The 17,574-nt window shown below is 47.6% G+C and overlaps 1 protein-coding gene across 2 annotated transcripts in view; it reads right to left on the bottom strand.

Moving 5' to 3' along the window:
- The window catches only part of plekhd1 (pleckstrin homology domain containing, family D (with coiled-coil domains) member 1), a 77,270-nt gene that overhangs the window by 4,074 nt on the left and 55,622 nt on the right, over positions 1-17,574 (bottom strand). The window lies entirely within an intron of this gene.

Raw genomic sequence — 17,574 nt, 5'->3', positions numbered from 1 at the left:
CCACACTGTCAAAGGTGCAGTGGTTCAGCCTGAACAATATCAACCTTGGAGAGTATGGGAATTCTCTCCTGTGGTCTGGTTGGGATGTATCCGTCAATAACACTGGTCTGGGTCCTGCAAGGGAAGCCACCAGTTCCCTGCAGAACTGCCCTTCATTTCTCCGTCACCACATTTGGAGTTCCTGCATGAGTGCAAAAGTTACCGACTTGCTTTTTCAATTGCACTCCAGTGTTGGACTGCACGTGGAAGGAGACGTTGCAGTAATTCCCCAGCACCCATGCAGTGGAACCTCCACTGGTTGTCGTAGGAGCAGTAACTGCACTCAAATGGAGGGGACACTGTCCAAAGTGCAGTGGTTGAGCTTGAACAGTATCTGCCTTGATGAGTATGGGAGTTCTCCAGCAACTGGACATAAAGCAATTTACATTTTTCTGAATTAATTGAGTTTAAGAGTTTGTAATTGTTTAAAAACACTAAGTGTTTTAAAAGTTAATTACAACATGTGCATACGCTCTTGTTTACATCAACAGTGCTGAGGTTGAGAGGGTTGAGAGCTTCAAGTTCCTAGGAGTGAACATCATCAATAGCCTGTCCTGGTCCAGCCACGTAGATGCCATGGCCAAGAAAGCTCACTAGTGCCTCCAGTTCCTCAGGAGGCTAAAGAAATTTGGCATGTCCCCCCAGTGACCCTCACCAATTTTTACAGAAGCACCACAGAAAGCATCCTATCTGGATGCAGCATGTCTTGGCCTGGCAACTGCTCTGCCCAAGACCGCAAGAAACTGCAGAGCGTTGTGGACACAGCTCAGCACGTCATGGAAACAGGCCTCCCCCTCCACCCCTCCCCCACCCCCACCCATGGACTCTTGTCTATATTTCTCGCTGCCTTGGTAAAGCACTCAACATAATCAAAGACCCCTCCCACCCAAGACATTCTCTCTTCTCTCCTCTCCCATCAGGCAGAAGATACAAAAGCCTGAAAGCCCGTACCACCAGGCTCAAAAACAGCTTCTATCCCAGTGTTATAAGACTATTGAACAGTCCCCTTGTACAATAAAATGGATGCTTGACCTCACAATCTACCTCATTATGGCCTTGCACCTTATTGTCTGTAACTGTAACACTTTATTCTGCATTCTGTTCTTGCTTTTCCCTTGTACTACCTCAATGCACTGATGTGATAAATTGATCTGTATGGATGACATTTAGAAGAAAGTTTTTCACTGTACCTTGGTACACGTGACAATAATAAACCAATTTATCAATTTAATGCTTATGGTAATTTTATAGTCTTTGGATATCTTATACGGATTTGTCCCAGAGGCATTCTTTATCCATCCCTCCAATTATCAATTATTCCCAGATACTTTGTGGGTGGGGTTCTTCAGGTCACATGTTCCCTCCCAAAGGTAGTGTTAAACTGCACAGACCCCACCCCCCCCACCCCCCACTGAGGATCCAGCTGGTTTGGAAGCTGAAGCTGACAAAGGCAAATCTGCTAAGAAAAGGTTAGTAGTTACCATGTAGGGCAATGTCAAGTGCTAGGAGGCCATTTCTGGATCATTATCCAGTCATAATCATGTTGTTGCAGCATTTCCTATGTTATGATGGGAACTTATCACATTGTTCTAGGAACGGGGAAGGAGTCTGGAATGCTTGAGGTCATGTTGTCAATTAATCGCAGTTAGTGAGCATATTTCACACGAGGGCAAATTAATGCATTATGTTTTCAACACATTTGTCATGCTCCCCACTAAACTGACGCTGTTCCCACACTATGTGTGTGGGAGATGGAGAGCAGAATTGCCTCTGCCCAGAAATCTGATGAAATGCACAGTCAATGTGATTCACTTCTGTCAGATCTGGAGATTCTCCGGAAAGAAAGCACATCCAAAGGGGAGCAAGCATTAGGCAGGTGAGTGAAATTCCATCGCCGTTCTATATCTCGTAGTGTCTGATTCAGCCTGAGATTTCAAGAGGACAGAGAGCAGGCTGCATTTCTGCCACAATGGAGAATATAGAACTGCATCTAAAAGTGGACTGTAACATTCAGAGGTGTGCTGAGAAAGGGAAGAAAGTCAAACTAAACTTAAAAAGTTCTCATTCTATGCAGACAGTATTGAATGCATTAAGATCTGAGGATATAAAGGAGATTTCTATTCAACAGTTCTGCCCCAACTCAGGTAATAAAACCATTTAAAAAATTAAGCAACACAATTCAAAAATAAAACAGACTATTATTGGTATTCTTTTATTGTTTGACTTGGCTGTAGACCATAAGACCATAAGATATAGGAGCAGAATTAGGCCATTCGGCCCATCAAGTCTGCTCCACCATTCAATCACGGTTGATGTTTTTCTTCAATCCCAATCTCCTGCCTTCTCCCCGTAACCCTTATCCCCCTTACCAATCAAGAACCCATCAATCTCCGCCTTAAATACACCCAATGACTTGGCCTCTACTGCCCTCTGTGGCAATAAATTCCACAGATTCACCACCCTGAAGAAATTCCTCCTCATTTCAGTTTTAAACTGATGTCCCTTTATTCTGAGGCTGTGCCCTCGGATCCTAGACTCTCCAACTAATAGAAACATCCTCTCCACATCCGCTCTATCCAGGCCTTTCAGTATCTGGTAGATTTCAATGAGATCCCCCCTAATCCTTCCAAACACCAGCGAGTACAGGCCCAGAGACATCAAATGCTCCTCATATGTTAAGCCTTTCATTCCCGGGATCATTCTTGTGAACTTCCTCTGGAGACAACTGTAATAACTGGCAATGAATCTTTAAGTTGCTCAACAACCCATTTCCTTCTTGATTCTAGCACGGATGCAATGGGCTGATTGGTCTCCTCAGCAGTGAATGTCTCTGATTCTATGCCACAGTATTTGCCAGATGCCTGCATTGTTCCTGCTGAGAGCCAGGGTGTGAGTGGTAGCAAGGCAATGTTTCCATCTGCTGGTGGAAGATAGGAAGGCAGCGAGGTTGCAAAACCTGCCTTCAGCTCTTTCATATTGTTTGTGTTTTGCTCCAGATACAGCCCACATCTGCAGAGTTTCTTGTGACTCCAGCTCCTTCGTAAACCAGAGTCACACAGCACAGTGAGCAGAAGGAAGGAAAACTCAAGAAAAGTCCTTTGCTATTCAATTAAAATGAAGCTTCTCCTACAGCAGGGTTAATATGACTCCACTGATGTGCTCCCCAGTGGGGGCAGTGGGACAATCCTCCGGCATCTGCGGCTTGATAGAATTTCTTGGCCAATACATTCCCAGCTATGTCTGGGACATTTCCAATCCCTCTGGCCACTGCAAGTTTCTAATTTGCTGGGCGCAAACCTTGACAGTCCATCTCCCATAGATCCTTCTGTGAACAGAGGCCAAACCAGACCCACCACTACTACCTCTGCTTGGCTGAACCTGTTCTCACTAAACAACTCCTGTGCACAGGAGCACAGGACGGCAAGAGGCTGCAGAGGGTTGTAGACTCAGCCAGCTCCATCACGGGCACAGCCCTCCCCACCATCGAGGACATCTTCAAGAGGCAGTGACTCAAGAAGGTGGCATCCATCATTAAGGACCCTCAGCATCTGAGACATGCCCTCTTCTCCTTACTACCTCTCAGGGTGGAGGTACAGGAGCCTGAAAACCTACACTCAATAATTCAGAAGCAGCTTCTTCCCTTCCACCATCAGATTTCTGAATGGTCCATGAACCCATGATCACCACTTCATTATCTTTTTTTTGCACAATTTATTTATTTCTGTAATTTATAATAATTTTATGTCTTTGCACTGTACTGCTGTTGCAAAATAACATATTTCATGTCATATAAGTCAGTGATAATAATAAAAAAAGACTTTGAAAGGCACCTCTAATTCAGAGACACAAGAGACTGCAGAGGCTGGAATCTGGAGCAACACACAAGATGCGGGAGGAACTCAGCAGGTCAGGCAGCATCTGTTGGGGGAAATAGACGGTCGACGTTTTGGGTCGAGACCGTGTCATGGAACATATAGAGATTAAACAAGAGGCGGTGCTTGCTGCCTTACAGTGAATAAAGGTAGATAAATCCCCCAGGCCTGACATGACATTTCCTCGGACCTTGAGAGAGACTAGTGTAGAAATTGCAGGGGCCCTGGCAGATATATTTAAAATGTCCTTAGCCACGAGGACTGGAGGATAGCTCATGATGTTCCATTGTTTAAAAAAGGCTCTAAAAGTAAACTAGGTAATTACAGGCTGGTGAGCCTGACATCAGTAGTAGGTAAATTATTGGAAGGTGTTCTGAGAGATCGGATGTACAAGTATTCGGACAGCCAAGGGCTGATTAAGGATAGTCAGCATGGCTTTGTGTGTGGTAGATCGTGTTTAACGAATCTTGTAGAGTTTTTCGAGGAGGTTACCAAGAAAGTAGATGAAGGAAAGGCTGTGGATGTTGTCTACATGGACTTTAGTAAGGCCTTTGACAAGGTCCCACATGGGAGGTTAGTTCAGAAGGTTCAGACACTAGGTATCCATGGAGACGTTGTAAACTGGATTCGAAATTGGCTGTGTGGGAGAAGACAGAGAGTGGTAGTGGATGATTGTTTCTCAGACTGGAGGCCTGTGACTAGTGGTGTGCCTCAGGTATCTGTGCTGGGGCCATTGTTGTTTGTTGTCTATGTCAATGACCTAGATGATAATGTGGTAAATTGGATCAGCAAGTTTGCTAACGACACTAAGATCGGAGGTGTAGTGGACAGCGAGGAAGGATTTCAAAGTTTGCAGAGGGATCTCGACCAACTGGAAAAATGGGCCAGAAAATGGCAGATGGAATTTAATGCAGACAAGTGTGAGGTGTTGCATTTTGGAAGGACAAATCAAGGTAGGACATACACAGTAAATGGTAGGGCACTGAGGAGTGCGGAGGAACAAAGGGATCTGGGAGTTCAGATACGTAATTCCCTGAAAGTGGCGTCACAGGTAGACAGGGTTGTAAAGAAGGCTTTTGGCACCCTGGCATTTATAAATCAAAGTATTAAGTGTAGGAGTTGGGATGTTATAGACATTGGTGAGGCCAAATTTGGAGTATTGTGTGCAGTTCTGGTCACCTAACTATAGGAAGGATATCAGTAAGATTGAAAGAGTGCAGAGAAGATTTACTAGTATTTTTCCGGGTCTTCTGGAGTTGAGTCACAGGGAAAGATTGAACAGGTTAGGACTTTTTTCCTTGGAGCGTAGAAGAATGAGGGGAGATTTGATAGAGGTTAACAAAATTATGAGGGGTATAGACAGAATACATGCAAGTAGGCTCTTTCCACCTAGATTAGGAGAGATAAATACAAGAGGACATGGCTTTAGGGTAAAAGGGGAAAGGTTTAGGGGAAATATTAGGGGGAACTGCTTCACTCAGAGAGTGGTGGGAGTGTGGGACGAGCTGCCATCTGACGTGGTAAATGTGGGCTCACTCTTAAGTTTTAAGAATAAATTGGATAGATACATGGATGGGAGAGGTCTGGAGGGTTATGGACTGGGTGCAGGTCAATGGGAATAGTGGAATAATGTTTCGGCACAGACTAGAAGGGCCGATTGGCCTGCTTTCTGTGCTGTAGTGGTCTGTGGTTCTATCTGGACTGTGAAATAAGAAGAAGGAGTAAGCACAGAGGCAGAGGCGATGGAAGAAGAGCTCAGTGTCATGGAGGGAGCAGAACTTATTGAGGTGCAGGCGCAGGGGGACGAAGGAGAGGCCCCCGCTGGAGACAGAACATCCCGTCTCAGAGAGCTAGAGGTCGGAGGGGATGGTGAAGACATTGCAGGTGTTGGATCTGGGATCAGACGTGGGGTCAGAGGAAGGCAGTAGTTTGGACGGCTCAGGGGAGGTGAGGTGGTGGGAAGAGGAGGGCACAGAGGAGTGAGGGGAAGACGAGGGGTAGGTGGTGGTGTGAGACACCATGGGTGGGTGGGGAGTGGTGGTGGAAGAGGAGCGGTAGGGCCCAGTGGCAGCGTTGGGATCTCGGCCTGGAGGTGGTGAGAGAACAGGTGTATAACAAGCGAGGGGGGCTGATGAAGGGATCAGTCCAGTTGAAGGGTCTTGACCCAAAACGTCGACTGTCCATTTCCCTCCATAGATGCTGCCTGACCCGCTGAGCTCCTCCAGCATCTTGTATGTTGCTCCCGATTTAATGCCAGTCGTTTCTTCAAGGTGGATATTGCTGTTGGACCCTTGCTGGGCTGCGGGAAGCTGGCTCTTTGTGGAACGTACTTGGTTACACTTCCAACCAGGTCCTCTGCCTACATCTCTTTTCACAGTTCCAGCTCTGAACTGAGTCCCAACATGTCACTGTTTTGCTTCTGATTCCTGCCCATCCCTCACCTCTGGGGGACCAACCTCTACCTCACAGAGGCCAGATGTCAGCCCTCAGACACCTCCTTGTCCCTCCCTTTGAATCATCACCCCACCATCGAAATTCGGTGTCTCTTCCCCCACCTCTGCCTCGGCCACTTCTGATGTCCCACCCTTGACTGACATACCACCAGTTCTACAGAGAGGCTTAATCCGTTGTCCACTCCAAAACCACAGCAACCACCTTGACAACACTTTCTCCTGCCTTGTTTCCTGTAAGGACCTCATTCCTTTCTCCCAGTTTCTTGGTCCCCATCACATCCCTTCCAGTAATAGCATGGTTCACTCTCTCCTACACTGTGTTCACGTAGTGATCTCCCAACACTGTATTCATGGCTCAATCTCCCCTACATTGTATTCATGGTGTGATTTCCCCTACACTGTCTTCACAGTGCATTCTCACCTACACTGTATTCATGGTGGGATCTCTCCTACACTGTATTCATGATATGTTCTCCACTACACTGTATTTATAGTGTGATATCCCTACACGGTATTCATGGTGCGATCTCCCCCCACTGTCCTCACAGTGTGTTCTCCCCTGCACTGAATTCATGGTTTGTTCTCTCCTACACTGTATTCACAGTGCGATCTCCTCTACACTGTATTCACAGAGTGATCTCCTCTACACTGTATTTATGGTGTGAACTCCCCTTCACAGAATTTTTAATGTGAACTGCCCTACACTGTATTCACGGTGTGAGTTCCCCTACACTGTATTCACAGTGCAATCTCCCTTACACTGTATTCATGGTGCAGTCCGTCCTACATTGTATTCATGGTTAACTCTCTCCTACACTCTGTTCACATTGTGATCTCCCCGACACTGTATTTATGGTGTGATCTCCCTATATTGTATTCACAGTGTGATCTACCTACACTGTGTTCAGGGTATGATCTCCCTACACTTTATTCATGGTACAATCTCCCCTTCCTTATAATCATGATGTGATCTCTCCTACACTGTATTCATGCTGTGATCTCCCCTACTCTGTCTTCACAGTATGTCCTCCCCTACACTGTATTCACGTTGTGATCTCTCCTACACTGTATTCACATTGTGATCTCCCCTACGCTGTATTCACGTTGTGATCTCTCTTACACTGTATTCACGTTGTGATCTCCCCTACACTGTATTCACGTTGTGATCTCTCCTACACTGTACTTATGGTGTGATCTCCCTATATTGTATTCACAGTGTGATCTACCTACACTGTGTTCAGGGTACGATCTCCCTACACTTTATTCATGGTACAATCTCCCCTTCATTATAATTATGGTGTGATCTCTCCTACACTGTATTCACAGTGTGATCTCCCCTACACTGTATTCATGTTGTGATCTCCCCTACACTGTATTCACAGTGTGATCTCTCCTACACTGTATTCACGGTTTGATCTCCCCTACATTATAATCACGGTATGATCTTCCCTATATTGTATTTACAGTGTGATCTCACCTACACTGTATTCAAGGTTTGTTCTCTCCTGCACTGTATTCACAGTGTGATCTCTCCTGTACTGTATTTATAGTGTGATCTTGCCTATACTACATTCACTACATGATCTCTGCTACACTGTATTCATGGTGTTATCTCCCTGCACTATTCATGGTGTGATCTCCCCTGCACTGTATTTACAGTGTGATATCCCTACACAGTATTCATGATGTGATTTCCCTCCACTGTCTTCACAGTGTGAACTCCCCTGCACTGATTTCACAGTGTGTTCTTCCTGTACTGAATTCATGGTCTTTTCTCTCCTACACTGTATTCTCAGTGTGACCTTCCCTACATGGTATTCATGGTGTGATCTCTCCAAAACTGCATTCATGGTGTGATCTCCCCTACAATGTATTCACGGTGTGATGTGCCCTAAACTGTATTCATGGAGTGATCTCTCCCACAGTGTATCCACGGTGTGATCTCCCCCACAGTGTATCCACGGTGTGATCTCCCTGACAGTGAATTCACCTTGTGATCTTCCCTACACTTTATTCACAGTGAGATTGCCCTGACACAATATTCACGGTGCAATTTCTCCTGCACTGTATTCACAGTGTGATCTCCCTGACACTGTATTCACGGTGTGATCTCTCTGCACTATTCATGGTGTGATCTCTCCTATACTGTATTCACGGTGTTATCTCCCACATACTGCATTTATAGTGTGATCTCCCCAACACTGTATTCACCTTGTGATCTACCCCGCACTGTATTCACAGTGTGATCTCCCTTACACTGTTTTCATGATTTGTTCTCTCCTACACTGTGCTCATGTTGTGATCTCCCTGCACTCTGTTCAGGGTTCAATCTGCCCTTCACTGTATTCTTGGTGTGATGTCCCTACATCGTATTCACGGGGTGATCTCCTGACACTGTATTCATGGTGTCATCTCCCCTACATTTTTTTCATGGTGTGATCTGCCTACACAGTATTCTTGGTGTCATCTCCCCTATAATGTATTCACGGTGTGATGTCCTACACTATATTCATGGTGTAATCTCCTAACATTGTACTCACACTGTGATCTCCCTACACTGTATTCACAGTGCGAATTCCCCTGCACTGCATTCATCGTACAATCCCCTGACATTGTATTCACCTTGGGACCTTCCCTACACTTTATTCACAGTGTAATTGCTCCTACACAGTATTCATGTTGTGATCTCTCTCCACTATTCATGGCGTGATCTCCTCTACATTATATTCACCGTGTGATCTCCCTACACCGTATTCTCAGTGAGATCTCCCCTATGCTGCATTCACGGTCTGATCTCTCCTACACTGTATTCACAGTGTCATACCCTACACTGCATTCTCAGTGTGACCTTCCTACGCTGTATTCACGGTGTAATTTCCCCTACACAATATTCACAGTGTGACCTCTCTACATCATATTGTCAGTGTGATCTCCCCTATACTGTATTCATGGTCTCCTACACTGCATTCACAATGTCATCCCTTACACTGTATTCTGGGTGTGACCTCCCAATGCTATTCACGGTGTGATCTCCCCTACACAATATTTATGGTGTGATCTCCCTTACACTGCATACATGGTGTGATGTCCCTTACACTGTATTAACAGTGTGATCTCCATACACTTATTCTCAGTGTGATTTCCCTAATATTGTATTCATGGTGTTATGTCCCTTACACTGTATTCATGGTGCAATCTCCTCTACATTGTATTCAGTTTGTGATCTTCCCTACACTGTATTCAGTTTGTGATCTTCCCTACACTGTATTCATGTTGTGATCTCCCTCTACTTTATTCAGTGTTATCTCCCTCCACTTTATTCATGGTGGGATCTGTCCTGCATTTTATCCACAGTGTGATCTCCCCTACATTGTATTCCTGAAGTCAAAGTCATAAAGTCATCCAGTACAGAAACAGGCCCTTCGGCCCACCCCATCCATACCAACCAAGATTCCAATCTAAGCCAGTCCTATTTGCCTGTGTTTGGCCCATATCCCTCTAAACCTTTCCTATCCATGTATTTGTTGAAATGCCTTTTAGATGTCATTATTGTAGCTGCCTCAACCATTTCCTCCATCAGTTCATTCCACATACACACCTCCCTTTGTGTACAAAAGTTGTCTCTCAGGTCTATTTTAAATTTTTCCCCTCTGACCTTAAACCTATGCCCTCTAGTTTCTGGTTCCTTTTCCCTGGGATAATGACTGTGTGCATTCACCCTATCTATACTCCTCATGATTTTATACACCTCTAGAAGGCCACCCCTCATTCTCCTGCACGTCAAGGAACAAAGTCTAGCCTGTCCAACCTCTCCCTCTCACTCAGGCCCTCGAGCCCTTGAAACATGATGGTAAGCCTTCTTTGAATTCTTTCCAGCTTAATAACATCTTTGCTATATCAGGGTAACCAGAACTGTACACAGTGCTCCAGGTGCAGCCTCACCAACGTCTTCTATAACTCCAGCATAATTTCCCAACTCCTATACTCATTGCCCTGACTGATGAAGGCCAGCGTGCTAAACGCCTTCTTCACCACCCTGTCTACCTGTGATGCCACTTTCAGCAAACCATGTACTTGCACTCCTAGGTCCCTCTGTTCTACAACAATCCCCAGGGCCCTGCCGTTCACCGTGAAAATCCTACCTTGGTTTTGATTTCCAAAAATGCAACACCTCGCGCTTATCTGAATTGGATGCCATTTGCTATTCCTCAGCCCACTTACCGAGTTGGTCAAGATATGTCTGTAATTTTCTATAATTTTCTTCACTGTCTATGATACCTATTTTAGTGTCATTTGCAAACTTACTAACCTTGCCTTGTACATGCTCATCCAAATCATTTACATAAACGACAAACAACAATGGGCCCAGCACCGATCCCCATGGCACACCACTAGTCACAGGCCTCCTGTCCAAAAAACAACCTTCCACCATCACCCTCTGCTTCCTGCCAATTATGTATCCACTTAGCTAGCTCTTCCTGGAACCCATGCGATCTAACCTTCCAGACTAGCTTTCCATGCAGGACCTTGTCAAAGGCCTTGCTGAAGTCCATATAGACAACATCCACTGCCCTACCCTCATCTACCCTCTAGGTCACCTCTTCAAAAAACTCTAACAGGTTTATGAGACACAATTTCCCACACAAAGCCATGCTGACTATCCCTAATCAGTCCTTGTCTGTCCAAACGCTGACAGATCCCACCACTTACCCACCACTGATGTCAGACTCACCGGCCTGTAGTTCGTTGGCTTCTTAAATAACTGTACAACATTAGTCACCCTCCAATCTCTGGAACTTCACTGTGGCTAAAGACAAAGCAAATATCTCTGCAAGGGTCCACGCAATTTCTTTCCTAACTTTCCACAAAGTCTGAGGATGCACTTGGCCAGGCCCTGGGGACTCATCCACCATAATGTGCTTTAAGACCACCAACACATCCCCTTTGGTAGTTTGCATATGGCCCAAGATATCACAACTCATTTGCCTCAGTTCCTTAGCCCCCCATGATCTTCTCTACAGTAAAAGCTGATGAGAGATATTCATTAAAAATCTTGCTCATCTCCTGTGGCTCCACACACAGACGGCCATGCTGATCTTTAAGGGGACCTATTCTCTCCTTAGCCACCCTTTTACTCTTAACATACCTGTAGAATGGCTTAGAATTTTCCTTAACCTGCCAGGTCTACCTCACACTCTCTTGTTGCCCTCCTGATTTCCTTTCACTGGAACCCCTACGCTTCTTATGCTCATCGAGGGATTTGCTTGATCCCGACTGCCTAAACCCAATGTACGTCTCCTTCTTTTTCCTGACCAGCGCTTCAGCGTCTCTCATCAGCCTAAACTTGCCAGCCTCGCCCTTTGTCCTAACAGGAACATGCTGTCCCTTTACCTGCAAACAGCCTCACCCAATCAACCTCTACTCCGGGCTGTCATGTCCTTTAAATTTGCTCTCATTAACTCCAGTATTTGCCCCCAAACTTTTCAACTGCCTCATTTCTGCTCAGGGACCACCCCTCCCCCCCCCCCCCCCCCACCCCCCACCAATCTAGTTTAAACCCTCCTGAATAGCACTAGCTGGTGTGATCTCCTCTCTGGAGACCAAGCACAGTCTGACTGCTTTCTGTCCCTTCAGTCTATAACTGTCACTTCCAATTGCCTGTTGCTTTAATTCCCCATCTCCCTCTGACTCTGACCCATCCACCTTCCATGGCAACAATGATTCCTTGTGCAAGGTCAGCTTCTAACTACGATCATTACAGCCCTCTGGACTCACTCGTAAATCTTAATGATTGAGATGATGATCTGCTATTCCCCATTACACTTGCGCCAGACACGTCAGTTCTATGTACTTGTTTCTTTTGCACATCCCTTTGACTTTCATTGTCATCCCATTTTATGTTCCACACTCCACGCTTCCATGGACTTCCCCCTATTTGCTCTTTCCTCCTCTTGACACTCTGAACCTCTCTCTCTCTAACCTTCAACCAGATCTGACAGAAGCTCATTGACCTTAAACCTTTACTCTCTGTTTCTCTCTGCACAGGTGCTGCCTGACAATAGACAATAGGAGCAGAAGTAGACCATTCGGCCCTTCGAGTCTGCACCACCATTTTGAGATCATGGCTGATCCTCAACAATCAATATCCTGTTCCTGCCTTGTCCCCATATCCCTTGATTCCCCCATCTATAAGAAACCTATCTAGCTCCTTCTTGAAAGTGCCCAGAGAATTGGCCTCCGCTGCCCTCTGAGGCAGTGCATTCCACAAATTCACAACCCTCTGGGAGAAGAAGTTTTTCCTCCCCTCTGTCCTAAATGGCCTAGCCCTTATTCTTAAATCATGCCCCCTGGTCCTGGACTTCCCCAACATCTGGAACATATTTCCTGTCTCTATCCTGTCCAATCCCTTAATAATCCTGTATGTTTCAATCAGATCCCCTCTCAATCTTCTCAATTCCAGCGTGTACAATCCCAGTCTCTCCAACCTCTCGGCATAAGACAGTCCCGACATCCCCGGAATTAACCTCGTAAACCTACGCTGCATGCCCTCTATAGCCAGGATATCCTTCCTTAACCCTGGAGACTAAAACTGTACACAATACTCCAGGAGTGGTCTCACCAGGACCTGCCAAGTGTTTCCAGCATTTGATTTTGGATTTCCAGCATCTGCCTGAAGATTTCCAGTACTCACAGTTTCTAGGTTCGGGTACAGCCTGGTTTACCTGAAGATCTTTCTGTACAATGGAGACACAAGAGACCGCAGATGCTGGAACCTGGGGCAACAAACAATGTGCTGGAGGAACTCAGTGGGTTGAGCAGCATCTGTGGTGGGGGGGGCGGGGGCAGAAATGGATTGTCGATGCTTTGGGTCCTGATGCAGGGTCTCAGCCTGCAACATTGACAACTCCTTCCCCCACCCCCTCCCCACCCCCACAGGTGCTGCTTGACCCGCTGAGTTTATTGCTCCATCTACCTTTGTCAACCAGTCAACCGTACGGTCCCTCTGGGAGAGTTTGCTCATTTAACACAACAATGCTGAAGCATTCCTCTGAGCTTGTTTTCTGTAACATGCCTGGAAACAACATGTATTTATGAAGCGTTATTAACATTGCACAACCTCCCAAGGTGCTCCTTTGACGTTATAAAATATACTGAGGTGTTGAGTCACATAAGGACTGATGGCCGAGAACCTGGTCAAAGAGAGGGTCCTTAAAGCAGAGATCAGCAGAGTACTAGGGGCAAGAATCAGAGCCACTGGTGGAGAAGCCAGGTATACAAGGATTAGAGAGACACGGAGATCTCAGAGAGTTACCGGAGGAAGCGTGAGGAGTGCAGCCATCGTCTGAACTGAAGGAGGCAGGGAGGGTTGAGAGTTGGGAATCAGGAGAGAGTGAGTGGGGAAAGCTGAACAGAAAGACAGACTTGAAGACGATATCAGTGTGGTGGGCAACACATGACAGACAGAACAATGAAGCCAACACAGAGACAAAGGAAATGAAAGATTGGGAACAGGAGATGGGAAGCCTTGCAAAGAAGTACTGAACTGGAGATTACAGAGCGTGGAACAGGCCACCGCGACCGTCCTCCAATGGTTCCCCAGCCAACCATCTGCAGTACCGTCCATTCCTTTCTCCCTCGGCAACCCCACCCGGCTTTCCCTTCAATGCCCAAACTTGCCATGCGCCATGTTCTCCCCACTCCCTGGGAGAAGAATTTTGTCCTGAATTCCCTGTGAGATTTATTACTGGTTAAAAACAACGCTTAACTGATGACATCTACATCTGATCATGGAAAAAGCCTTCTCTGCATCCGTTACCCCTCCGACAGAACCAGTAAAGGAAGCCACTGCCCTAATGTGCCTGGGCTGCAGTCCAGGGAAGGCAGATATTCACTGCAGAGCAAGCTGTGGCACTGAGAGTCACATCGAAAATGCTGCACAAAGTTTTTATTCCTTAACGATTTCTGCAACAGCCCTTAAGGTTACCAAATAGATTTACATGAACAGCATTCATCTTTCCCCTAGCAAGTAGAACAAGCCTAGTTTCTTATTATCAATGAATTAGAACGAAGGCTTATTCTTACACCAGGTACACAACCTTGTCCCTGTGGGCGGAGGACAGTGTTACTGGGAGAGCTGGTAACCCAGCCAACATCATCTTTCAACTGGATATTAAGAGAATCAAGGTACATGGGGCTGGTGCAGGAAAGTGGCAGAGACAGAAGAGCGGGTATGAGGGTATTGAGTAGCAGAGCAGGGACAGGGGCCGAATGATTTACCTCTGCAACTAACAACTTTTCAGGTTACCAAACAGATGCATGTTAACAGCACTCATTCTTATAATCAATGAATTAGAGCAAAGACTATCTCTTATATCAGGCACATAACCTTCTCTCTGAGGACAGGGGACGGGTCTCTCTCAGACGGATGCCCCTGTTCACTCTGGGTTTGAACCTTGGGGGGGTGGGGGAAGGGGTGGAGGCAGCGGTTTGCCAGCTCCACAATTGCCGGGTGCATTTCTCCAACTCCCAGGTGGGATGGGTGGGGTGGGGAGGGGGGCAGCAGACGGCAGGTTTGCCCAGGACCCCCTGCACACACTGGTCAGCCACTGGGGTCAGCGGGTGGAGGGGTTGAGGAGGTGCTGTCCTTGCTCCCGGTGTGTCTGAAAGTGCCGAGAGTTGACGACGACCTTCTTCTCCGGCGGTGGGGCCAGTGCCCACGGTCCACGCTTCTCCCCTGCCGCATTTGGCGAGGACCCCGCCCTCTCAGGCCTGGTCCAACAGCTGCCCCATCGCTGCTCCCTCCGCCTACTTCCTGCCTCAGGCTTCAGCCGGTTCCCCCAGAGAATGATTCATGCCGCAGGCTGCAGAGAGAACGGTGGGGGTGGTGGTGAGGTCGGTCGGTGTCTGCACCGCACCCTGGGGAAGGCGAGCTGGGGTCTGGTCTGGGATGGGTGGGCGAGGGTGGGGTGGGGTGAAGTTGGGGTTGAGTGAAGGGGTAGAGTGGGGTGAGGTGGGATGGGGTGGGGTGAGGTGGGGGTGGGATGGGTTGGGTTGGGTGAGAGGGGGTAGGGTAGGGTGGGGTGGTGTAGGGTGAGGGTGGGGGTCTCTGTGTTTACCAGAGACACAAGAGATTGCAGATGCTGGAATCTGGAGCAACACACAGTCTGCTGGAGGAACTCAGTGGGTCGAGCAGCATCTGTGGGGGGAAAGGGATGGTTGACGTTTTGGGAGAAGATCCAGGACTAATGAAGGGCTCGACGTGAAATGTTGACCATCCCTCTCCACCACAGACACTGCCTGACCCACTGAATCCCTCCAGCAGCACATCTCTCTCTCTCTCTCTCTCTCTCTCTCTCTCTCGCTCGCTTTCACTCTCTATCTCTCCTCTTTCTTGCTCTCTCTCTCGCTCTCTCTCTACCACTGGAGGTTTCAGCAGGCCATTGCATATCACCAGTCAGGGTGAAATGACCCAGAAAGCGTGTGCACCATGACCCAGCTGCACATCCTCAGTATGCCCCATCTCCCCCTTCCCCCACATGCCTCTCCATCAGCACTGCCCTGTACTGGTGCCCAGCCTGGGTGTGGCCAGGGTCCACGTCAGCTCTTACCACGGCACCTTGGCATTTCCTACTCGGTCCCTTCCTGACATCCGCAGGAGCTGGACTGCCAGTGAGTGTACCGGTCAGCACCAGCTGCTGAGGGTCAGGGGCAGGGAGCTTGAACCAACCAAACGCAGGAGAAAGGAACTACATCATCATCAGGCCCTTGACAGCGGTGTTACCAAACTAAACGTACACATGCTTCACAATGACACGTGAGGAGAGACAACACAAGGACTGAGGTGGTTAAGGTGTAAAGGAGCAAAGGGGTAAGGGGGAGAGCCTCGAGCCTTGGCTCCAGAGAGAAGTGATGAGCAAAGATCTGGGGTTGCAGGAGATTGGGAGGTCGAGTCCTAGAAGGCAGCCCTGGAGGGGTGAGGACACATAAGGAGATTCAAAACATCCATGTGAACTTTAAGATTGAGGAATAAAAATAAACAGGGGAGAGTTAATGTAAAGAAAAACTAAACCAGAACAAGCCTGCAGTCCCACAGAAAGATCCATGTGGGATTTCAGCTCCTCCCCTTCTGCTTTGGAAAGTCCTAAATTCATGGACTGGAGACCTGATTTTTGCCCAGAAGGATGGCAGAATGAAAGTGGTGAGAGAGCAGCAGAAGGGTGAAAGGGTTGAAGCCCCAACCCTGGCCCTGGGTGGAGTCAGTGGCGATTGCAAATGGAACATGGACCCATTTGGCTGCGTGAATAAACTCAGCCACTTAGACAGGGCTGGGGCAGGAAGGGAAGTAGGCTGAGTCATTCCACGTAGACTGCGAAGGCTTCATCGAATGTCGTTGCCATCTCTGGGGCCTGACACAACAGAAAGTCACAGCTACAGGAGCACCGGGTGACCACGTACTGCCTGGGAAGTGAGAGTGTAATTGAGGAGCTAAGGGATCTAGGGTCACAGATTCACAAATCTCTAAAGGTAGCAACAAAAAGCCACAATACATGCAAGTGGAGGACTGAGGCTGACTTCTAGATGGGCAGAATAGAAAACTTACGTTCGACTTACACTGAGCCTTGGTTAGGACGTAGTCAGAGAGCTGTAGACAGCCCTGGTCTGTGTGATACACAACAATATGCAAGGATAACAGCAGAACTGAGGGGTTAGAACCTCACAGACAAAGACACGGAGGTCTTTGGGATGCACAGTTAATCGGTCAAATGTTAATCAGCTTGTGAATCTTTCCACTGATTCACACTGTTTCCTAAGGGAATGGTGTTGTAACCAAAACAACAACCGCCCCACCAGGTATGAGAATTAGTCGGGCTGTGAATGCATCCACAACCCTCCTGCGGAGGTACAGAAACAGCCACCGGTCTACCTTCAGGTGAGGTGACAGCAAGCCACTGCATGGGGAGGGGCATCCCAACAGGGGTCCCCTGTTCCACTCCCACACGCACCCCAGGAGAGAGGATGCCTGCAAGACCCCCGAAGAGACGACTTTAAAAAGGGACCTCAGCCGGTGATTCTAGTGGTGGGGTGGGGTGCGGAAGAGCGTGGAGAAGAGGCAGAGGGGTTTCCCCTGCAGCAACATTAGTTTCCCCTTCATCCAGGTCATTGATAGGTAGATAAGGGGGTCAGCGTTTGGCCAGGTTGCAGTGGGGCCT

This window comes from Pristis pectinata, chromosome 1 (assembly GCF_009764475.1).
Source record: "Pristis pectinata isolate sPriPec2 chromosome 1, sPriPec2.1.pri, whole genome shotgun sequence".
Lineage (NCBI taxonomy): Eukaryota > Metazoa > Chordata > Chondrichthyes > Rhinopristiformes > Pristidae > Pristis > Pristis pectinata.
This window is presented reverse-complemented; position numbering and strand designations above follow the sequence as displayed.